The following is a 15,067-nucleotide window of genomic DNA, read 5'->3' on the forward strand; positions in this document are numbered from 1 at the left end:
AAGCCCACCATCTCCCTAGGTAATTGGCAGTGTAGAAGGGTTAAGTTGGAGGATGACCCATACTGAATTTGGGACAGAGAGGATAAGAAATGGCTTATTTTGAATGAAAATGTTTGATGAGAAATTTCAGTGAGTTGAGAGGCGCTGTGCATGTCTCTTCCATAGACTTTCCTGGGGTGGGGTGGGGAAAAAGATTTCTCAGTTTGTACTCCATTTTTCGGGAGATTCTTTGTTGTGTCAACTCAAGGGGAAGGTCTAGTATGTGCTGTTTTACCCGTGAGTAGTGTAGCATGTCTGTAGTTTATTAATTGAACAGGCATTTTTGTGGCCAGTAAGATTTCATAAGGGTGCCCCCCTGCCTGCCCCAGCCTCTGCACCTGTTCAGTATGTACCTGTTGCATGAGAATGTTAAGTGAAGGGGAGAGGATTGAATGGAATGGTGAGTATGAGGCAGAGAAGGTCAGCTCCGAGTTAAGAGTGTGGCTGTGTGAGAGAAAGAAAAGGACTGGGGGGGAGAGAGAGTACTGAGAGAGGCAATGGGAAATTTAGCACCACTGATAGAGGGAAAGTAGAGGAACTTGTATGAGCAGGGGGTTGCCCAAACAGGCTGAATCATAGACCATTCCATTCCTGTGTTTTCAATTTGTTTGGATTGCTTTTAATATTGGATTTTAGACTGTTGTAACCCGCACTGGTGAAGGGCTGATGATGATGGTGATGATGGTGATGATGATGATGATGATGATGATGATGATAATAATAATAATAATAATAATAAATGTGTCAATCACCTCCAGTGCTGCTGTTCAATTGCTCAATCCCCAGCCCTTGCATTTCTCTTAAAAGGTTAAACTATTTAAAAGACAACTAAAATCAGCTGTTGTTTATTTAACAAAATAAATGAACAAAATGGAGGTTAATGCAATATCTACACCATACATATAAAGCGCATAGCTTACTCCATTGAATCTTGGGAACTATCGTGTGGATGTGATAAAAAATAGTGACTGTCTCCAGGTCATCCAATGAACTTTTATGAAAGGTTGTGTTTTTAGTTTTTTATTGTTATTGTGGAATGTTTTGTAAAGGTGTTTTAACTATGTTGTACACCACCACCTCAACTGGAAGGAAGAGTGGCAAAGAAATAAATAAGAAAAAGTAAGAAAAGTATGTAAGAAAACAATATTTAATATGTAATGACCATATGTGTGCAGTATTTTCTTAATCATATAACGGCCATATGTGTGCAGTATTTTCTTAATCATATAACGACCATATGTGTGCAGTATTTTCTTAATCATATAACGGCCATATGTGTGCAGTATTTTCTTAATCATATAACGGCCATATGTGTGCAGTATTTTCTTAATCATATAACGGCCATATGTGTGCAGTATTTTCTTAATCATATAACGGCCATATGTGTGCAGTATTTTCTTAATCATATAACGGCCATATGTGTGCAGTATTTTCTTAATCATATAACGGCCATATGTGTGCAGTATTTTCTTAATCATATAACGGCCATATGTGTGCAGTATTTTCTTAATCATATAACGGCCATATGTGTGTAGCATTTTCACATCAGCATCCTATTGCTCATCTGGTTCAGGAATGCTATGAGATGCCACTTGTACCTAGGGATGGGGGAGAAATTTGGTTCAGTTCACATTTTAATAAATGTGAACTCCCAAATTCATTTCCCCCGAAACAATACATGAACCAAAACACAGCTGTCCTTTGAAATCTGTATTTCTCTAAATTTTGCAGTACAACAAAAAAAGTGTACAAAAAGCACATATTAGAAGAAAGTGTGCAGGAACAGCATATATTAGTGAAAATACCATACAATAATACTAATTGCTTGCAAAAATGTGTAAGCACAAAATGTGTTTGAGAAATTCATACTAAAATCTATTGGATTTTCATGAGGACCTTTAAAAAAAAAAGAATAATAATTGCAAACCGACATGGAAATGTGGAAAACTAAACTTACCATGATAAAAATGTGAAACAGAGAAACTGAAACAAATAGTTTTATCCATTCCTACTTGTACCTAACTCCTGTTGCCAGAATATGAAAGTCTGGATATAGTCATGCACTAAATCATGTATTTCATGAGATTATCATGTCTTTTATACACTGTTAGGTTGAAAGTCACCTACTTTTTCATTAGTGCGCTTCAAAAGTGTGGACCAGTTTACTTACTGGCAGTCTGTGACGGGCACACACACAAATGCCTGATTTCTTCTACTTTCAGCTTTGAACTGCTAGTGCTGCATATAACCTCATTGGTATTGCCTCATACAGGCAACAGGCACATGGCATGTACTCTTTGTGTATCATCAGCAAAGGCACAATTCCAGATCTAAATATCTAGATGACAGGTGCTGAGGTCCAGGTTTGACAGATGGTCAGCAGAAGCCCTTTTTTTTTTGCTTCCCCAATGATTGCCTAGACATGGTGATTAAAGCACTAATCTTCTCCACTGCTTCAGTACGCCGTGGATACAGGAAGTGAACCAGAGTCGGCCAGTGGCATTCCGGTCTGGTGGGATCGGTTTCAGCCTCTTCCCTCTGAGGAAGTGGACAAGGTGCTCTCTACTGTGAAGCCAACCACCTGTCTGCTGGATCCTTGCTCCTCGTGGCTCATTATGAGCTGCAAAGAGAGACTGAGCGATTGGATCAAGGCAATGGTAAATGCATCCTTGGAAGAGGGTGCAATGCCACTAGCCCTCAAGGAGGCAGTGATAAAACCTATCCTAAAAAAGTCCTCCTTGGATCCCCAAGAGTTGAACAACTTCCGCCCAGTCTCTAATTTACCATTCTTGGGCAAGGTGATTGAGCGAGTGGTGGCTAAACAGTTACAGACACACTTGGATGAAGCAGATTATTTAGATCCATTCCAATCGGGCTTCAGGACTGGACATGGAACTGAAACAGCCTTGGTCGCCCTGGTAGATGATATGAGGAGGGCGTTGGATAGGGGTGAGTACACCCTCCTCGTCCTCCTGGATCTCTCAGTGGCTTTCGATACCATTGACCACGGTATCCTTTTAGACCGCCTGGAGGGATTAGGAATAGGGGGCACTGTTTTACGATGGCTCCCTTCCTATCTCTCCGACAGGCAGCAACGGGTGGCATTGGGGGATGAGGTTTCAGACCCTTGGCCTCTCACTTGTGGAGTGCCACAGGGTTCTATCCTCTCCCCCATTCTATTCAACATCTATGTAAAGCCGCTGGGGGCCATCGTCAGGAGATTTGGACTGCAGTGCCACCAATATGCGGATGACACTCAGCTCTATCTCTCCTTTAAGTCCCCACCAGAGTTGGCTGTGGATGCCATTTCCAAGTGCCTGGAATCCGTAAGTGAATGGATGGGAAGGAATAGGCTGAAGCTAAACCCCGACAAGACCAAGGTGTTGCTTGTGGGAGACAAGGAAAGATTGGGAGATATAGACCTAGTGTTCAATGGGGTAAGATTGCCCCTGAAAGACCAGGTCCGCAGCCTCGGGGTCATTCTTGACTCCAAGCTGTCCATGGAGGCTCAGGTTTTGGCAGTGAGCCGGGCAGCTTGGTATCAATTACACCTGATACGGAAGCTGCGGCCCTACCTTCCTGCCCATCTGCTGCCATGGGTAATACATGCCCTGGTCTCCTCTCACTTAGACTACTGTAATGCGCTCTATGTGGGGTTACCCTTGAAAACGGTCCGGAAATTACAATTGATACAGAACGCGGCGGCACGGCTGATTAAGAACAGCCGTCGCCGTGATCATGTTACGCCAGTGTTAATAGACCTACACTGGCTACCAGTTGTCTACCAGGCCCAATTCAAGGTGTTGGTGTTGACCTTTAAAGCCCTATACGGTTTCGGCCCAGTTTATCTGAAAGAGCGCCTCCAGCATCACCAATCATGCCGCCTGATGAGATCAGCCACACAAGACCTTCTCTCGGTCCCACCACTTAAAACAGCGAGACTGGTGCGGACCAGAGAGAGGGTATTTTCAATTGTGGCCCCCACCCTCTGGAATTCCCTTCCTTTCGACCTTCATCATGCCCCCTTCCTAATAGGTTTCCGCCGGGCCTTGAAGACCTGGCTGTTCAGGCAGGCCTATGGGGTCTCTGGGATGGGTTAGTTTTTAAGGTGGTCATTAATTGGAAGAGTGGGGTTTTAGATGAATTGTGATCCGTATTGATTTTATTGTATTTTATTGTATGTTGTACGTCGCCTAGAGTGGCCGTTAATTCGGCCAGATAGGCGACTCAAAAATAAAATTTTATTATTATTATTATTATTATTATTCATCCCTTTCAGAGTTAAGTTCGATGAGGTTTACAATACAGGCTACAAGAGCGGCTGTATATTATAGTCAGCAAAGATGTTTTGCATACCACAATGTTAAATTGAAAATACTCCCGTGCCATTCTGCTACTTCCCATAAGCTCATTTCAAAACAAAACTTTACAAAACTTATTGTCCTGAACTCAGAAACGCTTGCTTAACAACCCTTTAAGTTTTCATGGCGATACACAGAGCACTCGAAGAGAATCGAGAGTAAAACAAAAGTGTAAAACAAGAGAAAAAAATCTAGACTCCGTTGGACTTTTTTCTGGCAGTGGTATAATATATAGAAATAAATTAAAAATCAGCCATGTTCACAGAGTACCTATAAACCTATTACTGACCTTGCCCCATACTCTTACCTTCATCTTCTGCAGTTTAAAAGTTTAAAAAATGCATGGCTGATTTTTAATTAATTTAAATGTTACATTGGACTCTATGATAGTTCAGGGCATGCTCAGTAAGAACCGAATGTCAGTGTTCTAAAAGCTGGACTTACAGCTGCTTGGCCTCGCTAATCAGGGGGCCACTCCCATGCCAGGCATTTTTTCCCCTTTAAAAAGTCATGGCTTCCCCCAAAGAATCCTGAGAAGTATAGTTTGTGAAGGGTGCTGGGAATTGTTAGGAGACTCTTATTCCCCTGACACAGCTCCAGTGGCCAGAGTTGTTTAACAGTCAGCCTCTCTTTTGGAGATTGTAGCTCTGTGAGGGGAATAGGGCATCTCCTAGCAACTCTCAGCACCCTTTACAAATGGAACTTCCCAGGATTCTTTGGGGGATGCCATGAATGTTTAAAGTGGAATAAAGGTCTGGTGTGGATGTGGCCAGTGGCAGCTTTGGTTTAAATTTGGGTGGGAGACTACATGAGCCTGCTGTAGAATAAAAAGGTGGGGGAAATCCTGAAAAGCAATGATACTGTTCACAATGTTTCCTTTTGGAAAGGAAAGAGGCTTTCCCTCTGCCCTTTGCCCACCCACCAAATCTCCTCCCCTCTCTCCCCCTCCCTCTTCCCTTCCCCTTCATCCCTACCCCTACCCTTCCTCTCCTTCTCTCCCCCTTCCCCCTCCTCCATGCCCCTCTCCCAGGTCAGGTTCACCTATCCTAAGCATGATTGTACGGGAGTAAATCCCACTGAACTCAGAAAGCATGCAAATGATCAAACCTTCCCTTCCTTCCCCTTCCTTTGACCCTCCTTCCCCGTCCCTTCTAATCCTTTCCCCCTGTTTCCCCCTCCCCTCTCCCCTTCTCCTCCTCCTCTCCCATGGTCAGTTTTACCTATCCTAAACATTACTGCATGGGAGTAAATCCCATTGAACTCAATAAGCATGATTAGACCTACCTTCCCCCTCTCCTTCCCCTTCTTCTCCCTCTTCCCTCTTCTTCCTCCTCTGCCAACTCCAGCCATCCCTCCCTCATGGTCAGTTTCAAGTATTCTAAGCATGACTGCACGGGAGTAAGTCCCACTGAACTTAGTAAACATGGAAATGATCAAACCTGATCTCCTCCTCTCCTCCCCCTCCTCCCCCTCCTCCCCTCTGCCCTTCCACCTCCCCTCCCTCCTCCTCCCCTCCCCATCTCCCATGGTCAGTTTCACCTATCCTAAGCATGATTGCAGGGGAGTAAATCCCACTGAACTCAATAAGCATGCAAATGATCAATCCATTCTTAGCAAACTTGGACAGGATCCCATTTCTTACTTCCTGGGTTAAAAAGCAGAGAAATTCACTAATAGGCAAAAACCTTGCTGTTTAAGAACGTACCTATAGCCAACAGATATTTCTATCAAAGTTTAAAAAGCAGGGAAATTGGGCAGCTATAGTGAATGCACCAGGGGAGCATGAGACCTGACCTCCTCTCTGAGATACTGTACTGCCCTACAAATTTGTAAAAATGCAAACACAATTTCAGTTGGTCTTTCACAGTCCAATCCACTTTCTGTGTAGCTTGGAAGAATTTGGTAACATGTGCCTCTGAGAATATGGTGAGAGGTGGCACCACCTGCAATCAGCCCAAACAACAGAAATAAGACGTGGTGTGCTGATCTTGTTTAGCAGGGAGGAAGCAACAATATTAAAACAGTTGATATAGTTCAGATAGTCACTCTAAATATGTTTGATCGGGTCACTAGCTTAGTAGATGGTGGAAATGCTGTAGATGTCATCTATCTAGATTTCAGCAAAGCGTTTGACAAAGTCCCCCACGACCTTTTGATTAGCAAACTCATCAAATGTGGACTACATGGAAATACTGTCAGGTGGAAAACCGTACTCAAAGAGTGGTCGTCGGTGGCTCTGCTTCGGACTGGAAGGAGGTTTCGAGTGGAGTGCCACAGGGTTCTGTCCGGGGGCCGATACTCTTCAACATTTTTATCAATGACTTAGATGATGGGGTGGAGGGAAGCCTTATGAAGTTTGCGAATGATACGAAACTGGGAGGGATAGCTAACACAATGGAAGACAGGAATAAAATCCAAAGGGACCTGGATAGACTAGAAAATTGGGCTGAAATTAATAAAATGACATTCAATAAAGACAAATGCAGGATTCTGCATTTAGGCCACAAAAACAAAACGCACAGGTACAGGATGGGAAATACCCGGCTTAGCAGTAGTGCGTGTGAGAAGGACCTTGGAACTGTAGTGGATTGAAAGTTGAACATGACCCAGCAGTGTGATACTGCGGCAAAAAAGGCAAACACGGTTTTGGGATGCATAAACAGAGCTATAGTTTCCAGGTCGAGGGAAGTAATAGTCCCACTATATTCTGCATTAGTCAGGCCTCATCTGGAATACTGTGTTCAGTTCTGGGCACCTCATTTTAAGAAAGATATAGACAAGTTAGAGAGGGTTCAGAAGAGGGCGACGAGGATGATAACCGGTATGGAGAACAAGTCTTATGAGGAAAGGTTGAAGGAACTTGGCATGTTCAGTCTGGTGAAGAGAAGGCTGAGGGGTGACATGATTGCACTCTTAAGTACCTGAAGGGCTGTCACCTAGAGGAGGGTACAGATTTGTTCTCTGCTGCCCCAGAGGGTAGGACTAGGTCTAATGGTTTTAAGTTGCAGGAGCGTAGATTCAGATTGGACATTAGAAGGAACTTCTTGACAGTAAGGGCAGTTCGGCAATGGAACCGACTGCCTAGGGAGGCGGTGGGATCCCCTTCGCTGGATGTCTTCAAGCAGAGGCTGGACAGCTATCTGCGGGAGATGCTGTAGCTGTGGATTTCCTGCTGTGAGCAGGGGGTTGGACTCGATGGCCTACAAGGCCCCTTCCAACTCTAAGATTCTATGATTCTACTTTGCAATTTTATTGAAGTTTCCTATAGTAAATTTTGTTTTGCTTCTGTTTCTGTGAATATGTGAAGTACAGCAACACTTTGCATAATTCACACTAAAAAAACCTCAGAAAACAATTGTGGAATAATGGCACTGACTATTCTACAGAATAGTCTCCAATGGACATGAGGAGTATCTGAGTTTGCACAAAATAAAACAGTGGGAGGTTAAATATATTCTAGCAAATTTCTAGGTGTGCTTTATGGTTTTAATTGGCCGATCCCCACCCTTCCTTAAGTGGAGTGGTTTAAGCATAGCAGGCTGAACACATTTTTTACAAATTTGTAGGACAGTACAATATCTCAGAAAGGAGGTCAGGTCTCCTGCTCCCCTGATGCATTCACTATAGCTGTCCAATTTCCCTGCTTTTTAAAGTTTGATAGAAATATCTGTTGGCTGTAGGTACATTCTTAAACCACAAGGGTGAATTAGTGAATACATACTAATATAGCCATATCCATTAACTCTAATGGGTGTACTCTGAGGATGACTAACATTGGGCTTAACCCTATGATACTGGACTTGAACCAATCAAATTATCTCATTAGACAGATATTTCTTAGCTTCTGCTGAGTTTGGTAGTTGTCCACAGTGCTGTAGAGAGCCAGTGTAGTGTAGTGGTTAAGGTGCTGGACTACAACCTGGGAGACCAGGGTTTGAATCCCCACACAGCCATGAAGCTCACTGGGTGACCTTTGGCCAGTCACTGCCTCTCAGCCTCCGAGGAAGGCAACGGTGAACCACCTCTGAATACCGTTTACCATGAAAACCCTATTCAAAGGGTCGCCATAAGTCGGGATCGACTTGAGGGCAGTCCATTTCCATTTTTCACCATTCAGGTATGTCCATCTATCTTACAGCAGCTGTCCAAATTTGTTAACGTTCATGTGTGACACATGAATTTTGTGAATGTCTGGAAAACAGATCTATTTCCTTGACCCTTTTCAGACATACTGTAGGTGAATGCTTTGCAGTCAGTTTTAGGTGATTTGTCACCATTCACTGGTATATCTGTGAGTTTTCAGACATTGACAACATTTGTCTGAGCTTCAAATTTAAGACATTAAGGGCACCATCCGCACTTTGCACTGCTGCTGCTAGGGCTCTGTGGAGCGGCGGACCCACTGCTGTGTCTGCAGCCCTGCTCTTCTTTGCAACCACAGTGGAAGGTGTGGGGGTAGGCTGATTTGGCTGGATCCCTGCACCAGCTCCAGGTTGGTGCAGTGATCAGGTCCTGATCAGGCGTGATGACTGTCAAACTGGCTCAGGATCCAGTGCCCTCAGAATGCCCCTTTTCGAAGCTGTCCACTGGGCTGGGGATAGCTTGCCTGCATGTTAAGCAGGTGGAAGGGGAGAGTGGTGCTAACAGGGTGATGTTTGCATCACTCCATGAGCAACAGAAGGCCAACTGAGCTGGCAGATTGAGCCTTTGCTCAATCCAACCCCTCCCCCCAGCCAGGCACAAGAGGGGATGGATTGTTCTGTTAGGCTACAATCCTGAACATACTGAGTAAACATGCATAGGACTGCATTGTCACTAATGCCCTTCCTAGATCAAACTGAAAGTTCTACACGTACAGTGGATTTTATTTATCTTTTGCATCTGGAGTTGCTCAGTGCAGACGCCATAAATAGTCACTGCAAGTCTAGCATGCCCATTTGCTTAAAGAAGTGTATGGGAAAGCTCCTCTACATGCGGAGCTACGTTATGCATGTGTCAAAGCTTCTGACATTATCTTCAAAGTCATATACAAATATCTTGCTTGCTGCTTTTGCCTTTCCAAATGTCATTCCCAAGCAGAATGGTCCTACGCATCAATCACCCTGAGTAATTTTTTATCTTGCTTGCTGGGTGGAGGATGTTTTCATTTTTGTGAATTTGTTTTATTCTTGGTTTTAGATAATATTGATAGTTTTATAGTTGTAGTTATTATTGACGGCCACTTTGAATGAACTTTGCTTGAAAAAAGTAACATATATTTTAAAATAAAAATAATAATAGGTAGTCAAGTCCCCATTGAAAACAATGATAAAAAATCCTCACTGATTATCAGTGGAGACTTACTAGATTTAACAGCAACAACAACAGCAAGGACAACCAATCCAAGCATAGGCTATTATCTTTCAGCGGGCTGAATATCTTCTTACTCATGTTGCATAAAACTGACCAAAGTCATCATCTAATAGCCAAATCAAATTCTTAGCAACCTGGTGAATATCCAGCTTTGGCACTTGGTCTGTTACATACCTGGATAGTTTGTTCTAGTACAGACAGTGAGAGGTAAGTACTAATTTTATTTTTTTGTTATTATGAAGGTGTCATATGCCAGTTGCGTCTCATCACAAATGTCTTTTTTTCACGGGTGCTTTTGAGAGTACTGTATGGTGTGTTAAAATATCTTTGGGGTTTTGTAAGTTACAATGCATTCCCCATCCCACCCTGCTTTTTTCTAATTTGTGCATTTTTTCCTGGATGTTTCCCTCTCCCTGTATTGTTATTTTCCACAGACAGTTTTAGTCATCTGTGTGATGTCCAGTTTTATCACAGAGACGGCTAAAAATGTTTGTGGTTGTATAGTACCTTTCAGTGGTTTTATGTGATTCAGTGTTGCTAACTGGACTGTAGAATATTTTTTAAACATGTTGTTGCCTATGCTGGCCTACTGTCTTTGCCAGTCCTGGGGTGAACATTCTAGAATGACAGTTGCTCAGCTGTTGCCTGGGAGACCAGGCCCGTTGGCGCCATACATCTTGGCCTCATCAATTCCTAGCCAAGTATTGTGGCGTAAGGAAGCTGCTCATTCCTCAAGCTTTGATGGAATAAACCTTGGAGCCAGGCTTAGGGACATTTCCTCAGCTAGACATTTAGGCACAGGAGAGCTGTCACCATAGCTTTCAGAAATGAAGAGGTTTAAGCATTCCTTCGTCAATACACCAAATCCAAAGGAACAGTTTGCAATCAACTCTCAATCACAATCAATGATGAGGGGTGTAGAAAGAAAAGTTTTACCAGCTGAAAAACTGGAGTGAATCTTGCATAAAAGAATCCAGTAGATAAACAAAAAACAGCATTTCAATTGGTTATGGGTGTTAAAGAAAATTAAATTGCAATTAGGAATATTTTCTTCCATCACAAGGTATATTTAATTTGGATTTTTAAAAAAATGTATGTTACATCTTAACATTTTGTGACCTAATAGCTTCTTGTTTAATGTATCCTGTTTTTAGAAGCATAACAGAAGTATAATTTCCAAATTGCATGAAGTACTAGTTTCCCTCTATTCGGCACTGATTAGGCCTCATCTTGAGTACCGCATCCTGTTCTGGACACTGCACTTTAAGAAGGATGCAGACAAACTGGAACAGGTTCAGAGAAGGGCAACAAGAATGATCAGGGGACTGGAAACAAAGCCCTATGAGAAGCAAATAAAAGCATGTTTAGCCTTGAAAAGGGAAGACTGAGGGGAACTAGGATAGCACTCTTCAAATACTTGAAAGGTGGTCACACAGAGAAGGGTCAGGATCTCTTCTCAATCATCCCAGAGTGTAGGACATGGAATAATGGGCTCAGGTTGCAGGAAGCCAGATTAAATTCAGTTGAAAACAGGAAAAACTTCCTGTTAGAGCAGTAAAACAATGGAACCAATTACCTAAGCAGGAGGTAGGCTCTCCAACACTGGAGGGATTCAAGGGGCAGCTGGACAGCCACCTGTTGGGAATGCTTTGATTTGGATTCCTGCATTGAGCAGGGGTTGGACTCAATGGCCTTATAGGTCCCTTCCAACTCTACAATTTAATGATTTTATGAAATCTTAATTTCCAGAAGAAAACAAGCTGAGGGCCTAACTACAAAAATGTGTAATGAAAAGCAGGTCAACAAAGCATGATTTAGAATAGCAAGGATGTGTGGGGTGCTTCTTTCTTTCTCCACTGGCTGTGTGCCCCACTCCAAATCATCCTCCCCAGCTTCCCCCTGTGGAGTTCCAGATGAGTGTTTGTTGTTAAGTACAAACCTGCTTCCCCACTTAAACAAAAGCAGCTGTGGGAAGGTGTGGCTTGGGATGGAAAGTTACCTGGCGGGGATAAGTATACTACCACTCCTGCCCTCTCCCATTCAAAATACCACCCTGGTAACACCAGGAGCACCTGGGGCAGTGGAGGCAGTAGAGCTGCACTCCCAAAATCTGTGTCAGCCATGTTGGGACTGCATGGGCACACCAACGGGACACTGGATTGGCTTTGCCAGTGGCCCATTTTGCCCTGGTCTTGCTGCAGTGATGCTTTTGTAGGATGATGACTCTGCAACACTGCCCCGCTGTGCTGCCTGCTCCTGGCAAACACCATTTTTTTCTTCATAAATACATTTTAAAAGTTCCTTGGGGCTTTGATACACACATTTGCATATAATACGCCTTTCACTCTGAGGGTATTGTTAACCATTTCAGATGTTTATTCCATAGATTGCAGTGTTACACACACACACCCCACACACAAGTGGTCCATAGTTCCCTAGCTGATTAACAGCACCAGAGCTTGCTTTCCCTTCAGCTCTGCAGTCCTACGACAACTGGCATCTGAAAGTTCTTTCTGGCAAGGGGCAGGGAAGCAAGCCCCCTGCCCCTGCTCCTCCTTTGATCAAAAGATGAGGCTAGGCTGGTTTTCCCCTTGCCATGATGTTTTTCCTAGGAGGTAGGAAGTTCATCCTCCTATGCTCCTTGGTCCCCTGGCCAATGGCAGAGGTCAGAGTGTGACCTTCTCAAAGTTGGTTTGCTTTTCCAAATGGTCAGAGCTGCCAATGAATCCAAATGTCAAAAAGTATGTCAAAATAAGGATGTAAGACTAGGAGAAGTGACTGACTGAATCAGACCAGCAGTCAATCTAGCCCAGTATTCTGTCTCTGACAATGGCAAGTCAGACCATGATGCCTTGAGAAACTCAAGAGTAAATCTTACAAACCTGGCATACAACATCCACTACCCTCCTGACTCACAATTTGGCTGTGGGGATAGAGGGTCAAGATCCACAACAGCAGACTCTCACCCTGGAATGTGCAACAATTTCCTTCTCTCTCTCTCCGTCTGCTAGTGTCCCCACCAGCAGACAATAAGCATCTCATAAAACACACTATTACATGAGACAAATAATGATTGAAATAGTTGCAGGGCCATCAGAAGTACCTCGGCCTCTAAACACAAGGTGTCATTTTTTATTTTCTGTAGTTAGTAGTCAAATACATCTATCTTCTAGGAATGTAAGTAACACAGAACTATGCTCTGTGATCATTTCTAAACTTTCCAATTTGTGTGCATGTTTCTGAGAGTGGAATGAAATTTTTAAAATGTCAGGGCCTTGTGAAGCAAGGAACCTGTGGAAATGACCCTACTATAATCAGAGTGAAACTTCTGGACATTTAGGAAATGATATTTAATTTGGGTTTGTCAGCCTTAATCAACTGGTTTGGTTTGGGGATGTTCCATATTAAAAGCTGTATTTTTCTTTTCAAAAATTTCCATCGTGCAACAAGCAAATCATATCATTCCTGATTCCTCTTGCTCTATGCTCAGGACCATAGGTCAGTGGAAACACAGGTGCTTTGCATTCAGGGGGAGACCATAGCTGGTGTTAACATTGTGTAAATCGATTGGGGACCTTCGGGTATCAAGCGACTAATAAATCTAAATCTGAATCTAAACCTAAATCATCATCATCATCATCATCATCATATATGATTTGCATAAAGAACGCTCCAGTTTCAGTCCCTGGCATCTCCAGGTTGCAGATGATGGGAAGGACTTTTGCCCACAACCCTGTGGGGCTGCTGCTGCAGCTGCCAGTCAGACTTGTGGGCAGGATAAACTGTCTGACACTGTATTGGGCAGCTTCATCTGCCTATCAGTCAGATTATCAGTCAAATTCAAAAGCTAGCTGCATCAGCTGTCAGGGACCAATGGAGATCAGGCCCTTCTCCAAGCAGGTAGGTTTCAGGGTCTGTGAAGGGTGCTGCTTGTCAGTGTGAAACATCAGACAATGCTAGGTGGCCCTGGGAAAATTGCATTTCTGGGTCCCAGAAAAGGGAAGTGGAGACAGAGACAGAGAGACAGAGACTCACTTGCTACCATAGCCACAACCCGCAGCAGAGCTCTTCAGGGTACAACCCTTAGTTATCGGTATCAAAAGGTTTGGTATCCAGCTTGTATGGAAAGGTTAACAGCCAAATTGAGAATGGCATGGGCAACATCTAAAAAAGACAAATTTATCAAAACCAGGTATCCTTTTGTAGAATACATAAACCACAAATGAAATAGATGTGCTCCTCTGTAATATGCATGAGTCTGGAACGCCTGCGAAGATTTTTGACTTGTCCAAGTTGTCACAATATTGTGTATGACTCACAACTCATCATTGTATTGGATCATTTCTGACTTTTTCTCCCTTTTTCCCCCTTCTAACTTGTCCTCAGTAACAATGCTTCGATTCTTCTAATATTTTCTTTTGACTTCGTCATGGTAAGAAATGGGTGTGTGTGGAGGGGATTATTCTCTCACTTTTTTGCTCTGTTGCACTCTTGAGATGGTGCTTTTTCCTGCACATTTTTCAACATTTTTAATAACATTAATTTACAGAACCACTTGCAGCAGATGGAGTCAGTGCTGTCATTACTGCCTTCAGACAAGCGGTTTGGGGGGATCACAATTATCAGCAAATTTTGACCTCTCAGAAAAAAAATAGGTTTCAATTATTTTGCTCATTGTTGCCATTCCCAATCTGAATTGAGTCTGGAGGAACCTGCCCATTTCTGGAGTTAAGGAATTCATGGCAGAATTATCAGCATAAAGGTTTACAAGGATTGATTCAGATCAGGGGTCTGGTTAGTGAGTAGCTCAGGCATATCAAGCTCCAGGATTCAAGGGGAGCTTGATCTGTTAAAGTAAATGGGACATTTCCTTGCCAGGCTCAGGCTGCCACCAGTCCCCTATTTTCTGCTTTCTGACTCACCACCTCTCCAGAGAGTGGCACTGGCTGTCAGCCTCCTCCTTAGCCAGTCTCTGTCTTTCCCCTGTGGAACTCAACAGTCCCTTTCCTACAAAGGCCCAGCTTTTCCTGCCCAGCCTCCAATTAAAAATACAGGAGGGTCTTTATAGGCAATGGAGTCTTCACCCATAACGAAGCCATGAGAGGAGATGGAGCAACCGGGGGAAGAAAGGAAAGCTTTACAGGGTTGGTCAATGGATTTTATGGAATCCATGATCAATTTCATTTATTTATGTATTTGATTTATATCCTGCCCTTCCTCCCAATAGGAGCCCAGGGTGGCAGGAACTCAGAAGTGCAGCTGTGGCCTCTGCCATCTGGAAAATGAGTTAGTGTGCTGGTGCTTTGGTTAGGTGG

This window comes from Rhineura floridana, chromosome 4, assembly GCF_030035675.1.
Source record: "Rhineura floridana isolate rRhiFlo1 chromosome 4, rRhiFlo1.hap2, whole genome shotgun sequence".
Classification (NCBI taxonomy): domain Eukaryota; kingdom Metazoa; phylum Chordata; class Lepidosauria; order Squamata; family Rhineuridae; genus Rhineura; species Rhineura floridana.